Genomic DNA, 10,518 nt, shown 5'->3' with positions numbered 1-10,518 from the left:
GTTTTGAACAATTATAACATTTCATCAAGACACCAAAACTCTTTGCCAGGGAATTCTTAGATTCATGTAATAGCTTATTCAACACTCAAAAATATTTCTCTTTTGTCACTGCATTATAATAAGATATTTTGATGTGGGATGATTTAGATGAAGTCAGATATGGCATGGTTGACCTTATTTCAATCAGCCTATGCTCTAGCTTTTTTTTTTTTTTAATCCCTTTCTCTGCATAATACATTTCCCCTTCTTTGGAATATTTATTAGTAGTTAGAAACTAACTCATTCCTTCCTGTACAGACACATCCTGAGATCCTTGGATGCTCTCCGTTTCTTTTGAACAAGCAGCCAACTCCATGACCCTGTCACCTGCCACAGCCAACTGAAGTAGGTGGACAGTCAATCAAAACAGGGTCAATGGGAATTTGTCTCCAAGGACTGCAGAGCTGTTATCCAGAGGGATTAGAGTCGCAGTCTCTGCACTGAAAGAGTCTAATGTGGCCATTACTGGGCTGACGTGAGCAACTTGACCAAAGGAATTTGGTGTGCCAGGAGAAGGAAGAAAGAAGCTGACCCACAAGGAGAAGTAGATGAGAAAAAAATATGGACCCAGAAAGAAAGACAGAGAGCAAGAAACAGAGATAATAGCTTTCTTAACGTCTGATTATCTTATAGTTCTTGGTTCTTATTCCCATGACTAAATCCTATCTGATCTCTACTAGAAATTAGGAAAATTTCTAATTATAAATGTTCTTCCTCACCAGCATAGAAGTCAAGCTTATGTTTGTACTTCCTAAATAAACAATACAGGTCTTAAAGTAGTCAGAAAAAAGGTGGGGGGGGGATAACTGATTAAAATACATACAAAGACAATTTGCTTAGGTACTTTGGTTCTAAGAAATCAAATAGATAATCTAGAACTCTCATATCTGATATAACCATCCCTGAGAGAGTCCCTGATCTGGGATAAGCATTGGGCCAATGATTTTACATTATCTCATTTTATCCTCCAACAAACCTAGGAGTTATGTGCTACTTCCAGGATTTCACAGATGATGAAACTGAGACTTAAAATTTCCTAAGGTCACAGAGGCAGTAAGTGGTGAAGACAGAATACAAAGTCAGGTCTCTGAGTCTGATCCTGGGTTCTTTTTATATATAACTCATGTGAAATTGGTCAGTTTTGTTTCTATGTATCTAGTTTATGACTAGATTATTCTTTAAGTATAATTGCATATTAAAACACTAAGCTAAAGACTACTAAAAATGGCTTAGAAGATTTGTAATTATATTGTTACTTATTGCTTATCTAATTAAGTGAGTGAATTTGAAAATTAAAAGACATGAAATCAGAGATAGCTAATTGCTAAAGACTGAAAGAGGACTAAAATCACCCAAATGCAATTTAAACTAATAAAAGAATTTATTTTGATTGTGCCTTTTAGGGAGTAAACGATACCTTTTCACTATCTTTAATTCCAACAGTATTACCTTTTATGAAGATAAAGTTTTTCATATTGTCCTGCTCTCTGTTTCATGGCTACCTTTTCCCTAAGTCTTTCAGAATCTGCAACATACTTATTTTAGATATACTATTCTGTACTGTATCTGAAGTGAACAATCTTGTGAATTTTGGTTTTTTGATCTGTTGCTCTTATCATTGTTTTCCTCATTGGTTTTGAAATTTTGGTTTGTAGGCCCAGCTATGGTGGCATACAGAAAGATAAAGTTCATTTTTTGTTGAAAATATGTACTTCATATTCTCTAAACATGTTAGACATGAATGAATAAATACCCTTATGACAAATATCTGAAAAAGATGATTCATAGAAATAAATATTTTTAGAGCATTGTTATAAAAACTCACACTACAAGTAGCTAGATTTATCTGTGACCAAAATATTCATGCAAAATTATAAGTACTACATTATTTTAATGCACTTTCAAAATTTTATATTTTGACAAAAATTGCTGTGACATCGTACTTTCCAGTGAAAAGATTAGCCCAAATTAATGACTCAGACACATTCAACCCTCAAGTTTTATTTTTACAAAATAAATTCATGAAAATAAGTTTAAGCTACTAAAAATAAGTCTCTCTTCATAAGCAATATCACTTGCAATTACTCTTTTGCTAGTATGTCATCAAAAGACAAAAAAGTGACTTAACTCCTCTGAAAGTTATGTCATTTTAAACTATAAAAATTTTGACTAACTACTAGCAGATTAACAATAATTTGTACAAATTTAGGAAAATAATTTTTGAAATATCACTCTCATGAAAGATTTTAGAATGGAGACTAAAATATAGTTATACATTTTAAGACTTTGAGAAAAGAATTTCTTTCAATTGGTGAAAATAATCTCTAAGTCTTATATTAAGATGTTATTTTGTTTTGTTTTGTTTTAATGAAAAATAAGACTGAGACACCAGACACAGTTCACTGGGACAGCTCTGTACATTAAGCAAATATCAATTATAGAGAAAGTCTGGAAAAGGAAAAATTTTTAAAGTAAAGTAATCCTTAAAAATAAGACAAATATCCATGGAACCAATAATGAAATATCAGATGTGCAAAACAGAAAGCAAGGTTGAAATTTCAGATTTTTGGGCTTTGCCTCCAACAACTGGCACAAGAGATAGGGGAAGCAGAGATTAAAAATGCCTCATTGAGGTAGACACTGAATCTGGGTTCAGTTTGGATCCAGGCTTATGAATCGGGAGCAAAGAAATGCTATACCTTTTCCCAAGCAAATGACTTACATAAAGAGGCATACCTAAGGATATGAGGGGGAAAACAAAACAAAACAGAAAAATCTTCCCATTAAGGACAGGTACCAAGCCATTTGCTAGGCCATGACTTAACCTGAGGTTTCCCTACTAACCCCAGATGTTAAATGCTAAGTGGATAATATAAGATCTGGTTGTATACACAGGATTATAAAGACCAAATCGAGACACTCAAAACTAGACGACAGGAGCACAGAGAGGGAAGGAAAGGGAGACAAATGCCACCATAGCTGGGCCTACAAACCAAAATTCCAAAACAAATGAGGAAAACAATGCTAAGAGCAACAGATCAAAAAACCAAAATTCACAAGATTGTCACTTCAGATACAGTACAGAATAGTATATCTAAAATAAGTATGTTGCAGATTCTGAAAGACTTAGGAAAAAGGTAGCCATGAAACAGAGAGCAGGACAATATGAAAAACAACTAGTTGCAAATACCAGGAATTAAGAATGTTATTATTGAAATTAAAAATTTAACAGATTTTTTTTTAGGTTGAAAAAGAACACAGTCCAAGAAAGGACTATTTTTTATCTTAAAAAAATGCACAGCAAACAGGAAAGCTAGTAAGACAAAGAGTGAAAACACAAAAAAGAAGCTCAGAAATAGATGTCAAATGACAGATTTAGTGAGAGGATTTAGTTTATCTCTAATAGGAATGCACGAGAAAGACACTGAGGAAGTGTTGGAGAAACAATACAAAGGGGTAAGGCTGAGAATATTCTTTCAGTTGGAAAGCACACTTGGAAGAACAAGCAAGATAAACAAAAATCACTATATCAATGCATTGTACTACAGTAATAAACAATATTAATGATAAATAGTACATGAATAGATAATGAAAAAGATGTTCACATTTAGAAATATATGGGGGGACTCCCTTCTCCCTAGGAGGCCCAATAAATTAAGATGTTTAATATGTTCATTTTTTAAATAAAGTTTTAAATAAAACATTCAGAACTCCAAATAGTAAACATCAAAATTTTTTTTTAAGATTTTATTATTTATTTGCCAGAGAGAGATCACAAGTAAGCAGAGAGGCAGGCAGAGAGAGAGAGGAGGAAGCATGCTCCCCGCTGAGCAGAGAGCCTGATGTGGGGCCTGATTCCAGGACCCTGGGATCATGACCTGAGCCGAAGGTAGAGGCTTTAACCCACTGAGCCACCCAGGCGCCCCAGTAAACATCAAATATTAAGGGGGTTTTTTTTTCTTCCTTTCTTTCCATTTTACTGTTTTGTTTCTCTATTGGAGCTCAGTTTTAAAGAATTGCTAATTACACTTGTAAATTAAAAAGCACACTATCACTGCCTATCCTCTTTCTTCTCATATTTTTGCCTTTCTTTCATGATCCCTATTCTTATTCCCCTCATCCCATTGTTAACGTGCTTGATCTTTCCCCTTAAATATAACTTCATACAGCTTCACAGCTGGAAAGAAATTTTGCCTCAGATGAATCATACATACCTTGAGTCCCACTCAAGTCTGATTTTGGTATTTATATAAGACTTTGGACTTAGACTTTAGAATTGTTGCTGGAGAGAATTAAGACTTTAGGGCCACTGGAATGACATGCATGTATTTTGTAAATAAGAGGAGAACATGCATGTTGTATAGCCCGGAGGGAAATGGTATGGACTGAATTATGTCCTTCTAGAATTCATATGTTGAAGCCCTAATGCCCAATGTAATGGCAACTGGAGGTAGAGCCTTGGGGAGATAAATAGATTTCAATGAGATCATGAAGGTGGAACCCTCATGATGGGATTAGGGTGCTTATGAGAGGCACAAGAAATCATGCTTCCTCTCCACCATGTAAGAATACAGTGAAAATCAGCCTTCTGCAAGCCAGGAAGAGAGCCCTTACCAAAAAACTGAGTCTTGATCTTGGACTTACCAACCTCCAAAAATGTGAGAAATGTTATTTATGGCACCCAGTCTATGGTATTCTGTTTTGACAGCCAGAGCTGGTTGATACAAATATTTTTTCCAAGTTTCATTGTATTTCTTTACTTATAATAACTTTTGTTTTTCATTTTTCTTACATGCCCTGCACTTGACAGATCCAATTTCTTTTGATGGTTTTAAATCCATTCATTTCTTCTTTTTCTTCTTCTTCTTCTTCTTCTTCTTCTTCTTCTTCTTCTTCGGGGGTTGGGGGGGGAGGTCTGTTCACTACCTTACCCTTTGTTGTTTCCTCCCTTCCTTTCTTTTTCTTTTTTAATTTAACAACATCTCTATCTTCCTGAAAATCATGCTAAATATTTTAATACATTCTATCTTCCTGGGGTCCCTAAGACCTTGCATGGTTTTCTTCTCCAGCAAGTTCTTTTCTTCACTAGACTTAAATATATATATATATATATATATATATATATATATATATATGCATTCCAGTCTGAAAAGACAAAATAAACTTTAACTTTTTAAAAGATATAGAAGAATATGCTGATGATCTTCGGATAGGGCAAAATATTCTTAAACCAGATGCTCTCCAAAAAAAAAAAGGTAATACTAACATTTTGCATTGTGCTAAACAGGCAATGGAGGGGTGAAGGGGGGGGTCAAGTACCAAATGACTGACTGGTTTCTTTTTCTATTTTAAAATTTAGATGACTAGTTCTGAAAGAATCAAGTGAAGTTTTACTCAGAGAGAAATCACGTGTTATTTTGGCAAGTTTCCGAACCATTTTGGCCCTTAAGATTTGCAGACTAATAAGCAAGTTTTGAACTCCATCTAAAGTTCATTCATACTCTGTGGAGCTCAGACTCCCGGCAGCAGTTACACCCAAGCAGGGCAGGCAAACAGGCTTGCTACTCCCCACTTTCCAACCTTCTTTTCCTCAGGGATGTACAGGTTTTTTGCAGCGCACAATTTGCCGCGAATTAAAAATAGCTCTGGGAGCTTCCAGGTTGGTGAATACATGGAGACTGGGGCAGAGCCGCGAGCCTGGAGAGAGCCTGGAAACCCCCCCGCCCCGCCCGCACCCTGTTCTCCTGCCCTAGTGCTTCGTGTCTCTTCCTCTGCGTGTTCATTCTCAGCCTGTTCACAAGCTCACCTTTCCACAGAAGCTCCTCTTTCAGGAAAGGGCGCAGCCTCCTTGGCGTCCCGCTGAGCAGTGAACCCCAGAGAGGATGGAACGAGACCGCGGGAGCCCATCGGGCCTCCAGACCAACCCGCAAGTGGGAGCTACCATTTCCAGCGGCCCCTGCGGAGGGCGCTGGCCCGCGCCGCTGTGGCGCAGGCTCGGGACTGTGAGTTCCCGCCAATTCCCGCGGCGATGATTCGAAGCGCTGACTCCCGCGCTCCACGCAGCCCACCCGAGACGTTAGACTGCCCGAGCTGACGCAGCTGCTTGCGCTGTGTTACCTGTGCCGGCGGAAGTATGGCGGAGTGATAAAAAAAAATTCCTTTCACACGATGAGTTTTCATTCATACTGGAAGATGGGGACCACGTTTGCTACGAGTCCTTCGACACCCAAAGTGATCTGGGAAAGGAGATGCAGGAAGTGCGCGGTGTATTCCCACAGACCTGAACAGCATAAAACACTGAAGCCCAGAGCTTCCCCGGCTCAGGAGAAAGAACTATTTGACATTGGTATCACAGGCTCTGACAGTGTTAGATATCCTGGTTCTGTAGACATAGGTTCTGAGTCTCGGCCCCTCAGGATGATGGCCATATGCATCATGGACTGACATTGAAGGAGGGCTTTTTTGGACTTCAGCATCGTCTCCAGGTATGATCTGGATGGAATGAGGGGTGTTCATTGTTGGGTCCGTGATAAATCAGAAAATTGTCTTCCACGGTACATTCTGGGATACTTGACTGTGAGTCTCGCAAAGGGTGGTGAAAATGTTAAGAACAAAGTTCATCTAAGTGAAAGAATTCACCTTTGGTCAGAATATCTATAAACATAACTTTAAAATACCTCAAAAAAATATGCCTTGGTTGATCAGTATATTCTTGAAAATAAAGACGGGGTAAGATTTGAGAACTTGGCCTTGAGCCAATTCATGAGGAACTTCAACAGATCTTCCAAAAGCATCACAGTTCACTTCGGCGCTGGGAGCATTTCAAGATGGTAGCCGGCAGATGTCAGAATAACACAAAAAATGACAAACGTGGACCCAGGCTTGAGTGGGAGATCACGCTTGGACACTGTTTTCTACGGCTGGCTGGATGTCCATGTTAGAGAAGGAATCAATCTTTTACTGAAGAGCTTTCTTAATATTCATACTAAAACAGCCTGTATTTCTGTGCTTATTGATTTATAGAAAGTAGATCAGTTTGATCCATTTACTGTTCTAAACAAAATCTCCATCTGCCATGAATTGGGTAACATTTCCACTAATGCAGAAGAAAAAGAGGAGAATGAAGCTGAATCTGATATTAAACATAGAATCAGAGATTATAAGAACTTTCTAGCTCCCTATGTGGAAGTTTTCAAACGGTTTCTTGAGAACCTAGAAAAGTCCTGAAAAGGTGAAGTTCTCAAGAAGAATGATTTACAAAAAGATTTCTGAAGGTAACGATTTCCCCAAAACCAATGCAGATATCTTCATTCTAAAATCAAATACTTCAAAAGCAATTCCATAAACATGGCAGGACCATGTATGCGTCTTAATGCTCAAAGCAAAATTTCCTTTTCTTGAGAAATAATTATGTTGAAAATACTCGTGAGAACACCAAAGGAGAGTGTCAAGATTCCTGGAAGGAGCAATAATGGGAGGAATAAGTGGATTGCAAGTAAATTTGCAAAATTTTTTAATATTATACAATGATAATTCTAAGATTTCCAATACGAATACTCAGCTTTACCAATTGCTGTAGATAGAGGTAAGTGAGCAGCAGTATACCTGAGATTTTAATCTCACCCCAATGGATACAGGTCCATAGTTCTGGAGTGACTATTCTAGATGAATGAGACATTTGTCTTTAAGTCTTTGACCCTTAATTATACCTGAAGTGTGTATTCAGTTACTTCCTAATTTTGCCTACTAATATTTTTATTAGGCTGCACTTTCAAAAATCATTGTAAACTGGGCCTCTAAACTTACAAAAACTTCCATTCAAAAGATATAGGTTACTATATTACAATAGTAAGACCTAATATTGTATCTTTCACAACTAGCAATTATAGCTCCTTACTGCTTCCCTCAGAAACAATTGGATTATTACCTACATAAAGAAAACAGCTTAGAAAAAATAGCTGACTTCATCAACAAAACTGTTGTATTTGTCAAAACACTTGGACTTTCTATATATCTGATACTTTAATTTTAAAGGTTTTGCTTCTTCCTTGTTTGATTTTGTGCTATAGATTTTGAGGTATCAGATTTCTTTTGCCTGGTTTTACAGCCAGTTGAAACAAAGCAATTGTTCTGGTTTACATTCTATTTTCTGAAAAACATTAAGAAGCAAGGTATTGGGCTAGGATTTCCATGACTTACGAAAATTTTCCTTCCTTTGCATTTTCTTTAACACTGTTTTCTCTGCAGTTATATAGTCTTTTTTTTTTTTAAATCTTTTAGTTTACATAGAGCAGACTGATGTAGGCAACACACTGAAATGCCTTGCATTCCTTTCTCTGCCAATTTTTTAAAGAAGTATTACAGACTATTGTGAAGACAAAAATGCCACTCTTCACTGAAGTATGTATATGAGGATCGTGAAAATGGCACAGTAGAAAACAACCTAAATCAGAGTTGATTTGGGAGAAATCAGATCAGTGTGCATTATGAGAAGCATTAAGTGAGATTTTAGCTCCACCTAGTGTCTTGCGGTAGAATAATATCTTGGAAATGAAAATAAACCATCCTAGGCAAGACTCAGATTAAGCAGGAGCATAAGGCTGGTCCCTAACTCAAAGCAGCTCCAGTCAAAGGCCTGTTGCTTTGTGTTTCTTAGTTGCTGTACTGAAAAACAGCCATGCAAGAGAAAAGTTCTTGGATCTAAGGAATTTGCCAGATATTTACAAGGCCAATCAGCACATGACGGCTCTTTCATATATCAGCTTTAAAAATAGGAAGATTTGAAGTGATAGAAACCCTGATCTGCTGAAAATAACAAGACAGTGATGGAAGTCAGGATGGCCATAACACCTGGAAATAACAAAGTTCACAACACATCTAAGGATATTTTAACATATGCACGAATGAGGTCATACTGTGCTTTTCTTTCCTTTTAGTGCAAGTATATTTCAATATAACCATTTTAGAACTGGATTGAGATAATAGATAAAAAACAAATGAAGACATAGAACATATGAATAATAAAATAATTATATAACTATGGCTGTATTTGGAGGAGGGAAGAGCTTAAATTCACCAAATAGAGAATAATCTTTATTGTATACCTATAGAACATTTGTAAAAATTAATCAAACAGTTGACTAAAATGAATTTCTTAAATCCAAAACGTAATGCGTTTGTAGATCACATTCTCAAAATAAAACTAGAAAAATAATTTTAAATGCTTCATGATTATTTAGGAATTAAGAAGCACACCCCTTTAAAAAAAAAAAAAAAGAAGCACACCCAACTCTTGAATGAAAGGGAACAAAAATAAAATTATAAACTAAATAACAATGAAAAGGAGAATACGTTATAACAAAGCCTAGGGGATCGAGAAAAAGCAGGATTGAAAAAAAAAATTGACCTTCACAACACTCCATTATTCATGAAGAAAGATGAAAAATAAAGGAATTAGTATTTATCTGAAGCTATTAGAAAAAGAATGACAATCTGAAATGAGGAAAGAAAATTAGTAAGGATGTAAAACCAATTTGCTTAAAAATGTTTTAAGAAACAATAATATAAAACAAAAACATGCCTATTTATATCTGCTTGAAGGAGTCAAACACAGCATTATTTCAAAGTCATCCCAGCAAAGTTTTCAAAGTCTGACTCTTCCATGAACACAAAAAAGAGGCAATTTAACATTTTTAACCAATACCTCTTTCAAAGTGTGTCGGTACTCCATCTAATTTTGAATTGCCATAAGAGCTTCTTACCATCCTGCTTGGGCCCATTTTAACGTTTCACATATTCTAACACAGAGGTAGGAATAATTGACCAATTTTTTTCTCTATAGGACCCAAATGTAAGTACCTTGGATTTTGTGAGCCAAATTGTTGTGTCTAGTGTCTGTCCCAGCTACTCAACTCTGCTCATTGTTGTTCAAAAGCAGCCATAAACATCTAAATGAGTAAGTATGGCTGTGTTCCAATACAAATTTGTTTATAAGGAAAAAAAAAAAAGATTTGCGGATGAATTTGGCCTATGGGCTGTGTTTGCTGGCCCTGGGTTAGAGTTGATAGGGACCATAGATCTATATGTGAATATATAAATAATTTCACTTCAAAACAAAGAGCATTTCCATTTGAGAATGATAGTAAAGATAATAATAAAATAATTACTACTATTACTATTATACTATCATTTTGGTGGGGACTTTCTACAGATTTTTTAAAATAGTGTTTTATTTTATCAAATGTAATTTCTCACCTAATAGCCACATAAACCTTGTGAAGTAAGTAGTGATATCACTGCCCTTTTCAAGATGGAGAAACTGAGATTTAGACACTTAAGATATCTGAGCAATGCTCTAATTGTAAGGTGGTAGTTTGAGATTGAAAGTCATGCTTGGGGGCACCTGGGTGGCTCAGTGGGTTAAGCCTCTGCCTTCGGCTGGGGTCATGGTATCAGGGTCCTGGGATCAGCCCCACATTG

The 10,518-nt window shown here is 36.4% G+C and overlaps 1 pseudogene; it reads left to right on the top strand.

Moving 5' to 3' along the window:
- The first annotated feature begins 6,540 nt into the window (after nt 1–6,540).
- LOC125095547 (DNA primase small subunit-like) lies at nt 6,541–7,311 on the top strand (annotated as a pseudogene).
- Nucleotides 7,312–10,518: the final 3,207 nt, after the last annotated feature.

Source organism: Lutra lutra, chromosome 3 (assembly GCF_902655055.1).
Source record: "Lutra lutra chromosome 3, mLutLut1.2, whole genome shotgun sequence".
NCBI classification, from domain to species: Eukaryota; Metazoa; Chordata; class Mammalia; order Carnivora; family Mustelidae; genus Lutra; species Lutra lutra.
The sequence above is the reverse complement of the archived record's forward strand: the minus strand, read 5'-3'. Positions and strand labels throughout refer to the sequence as shown.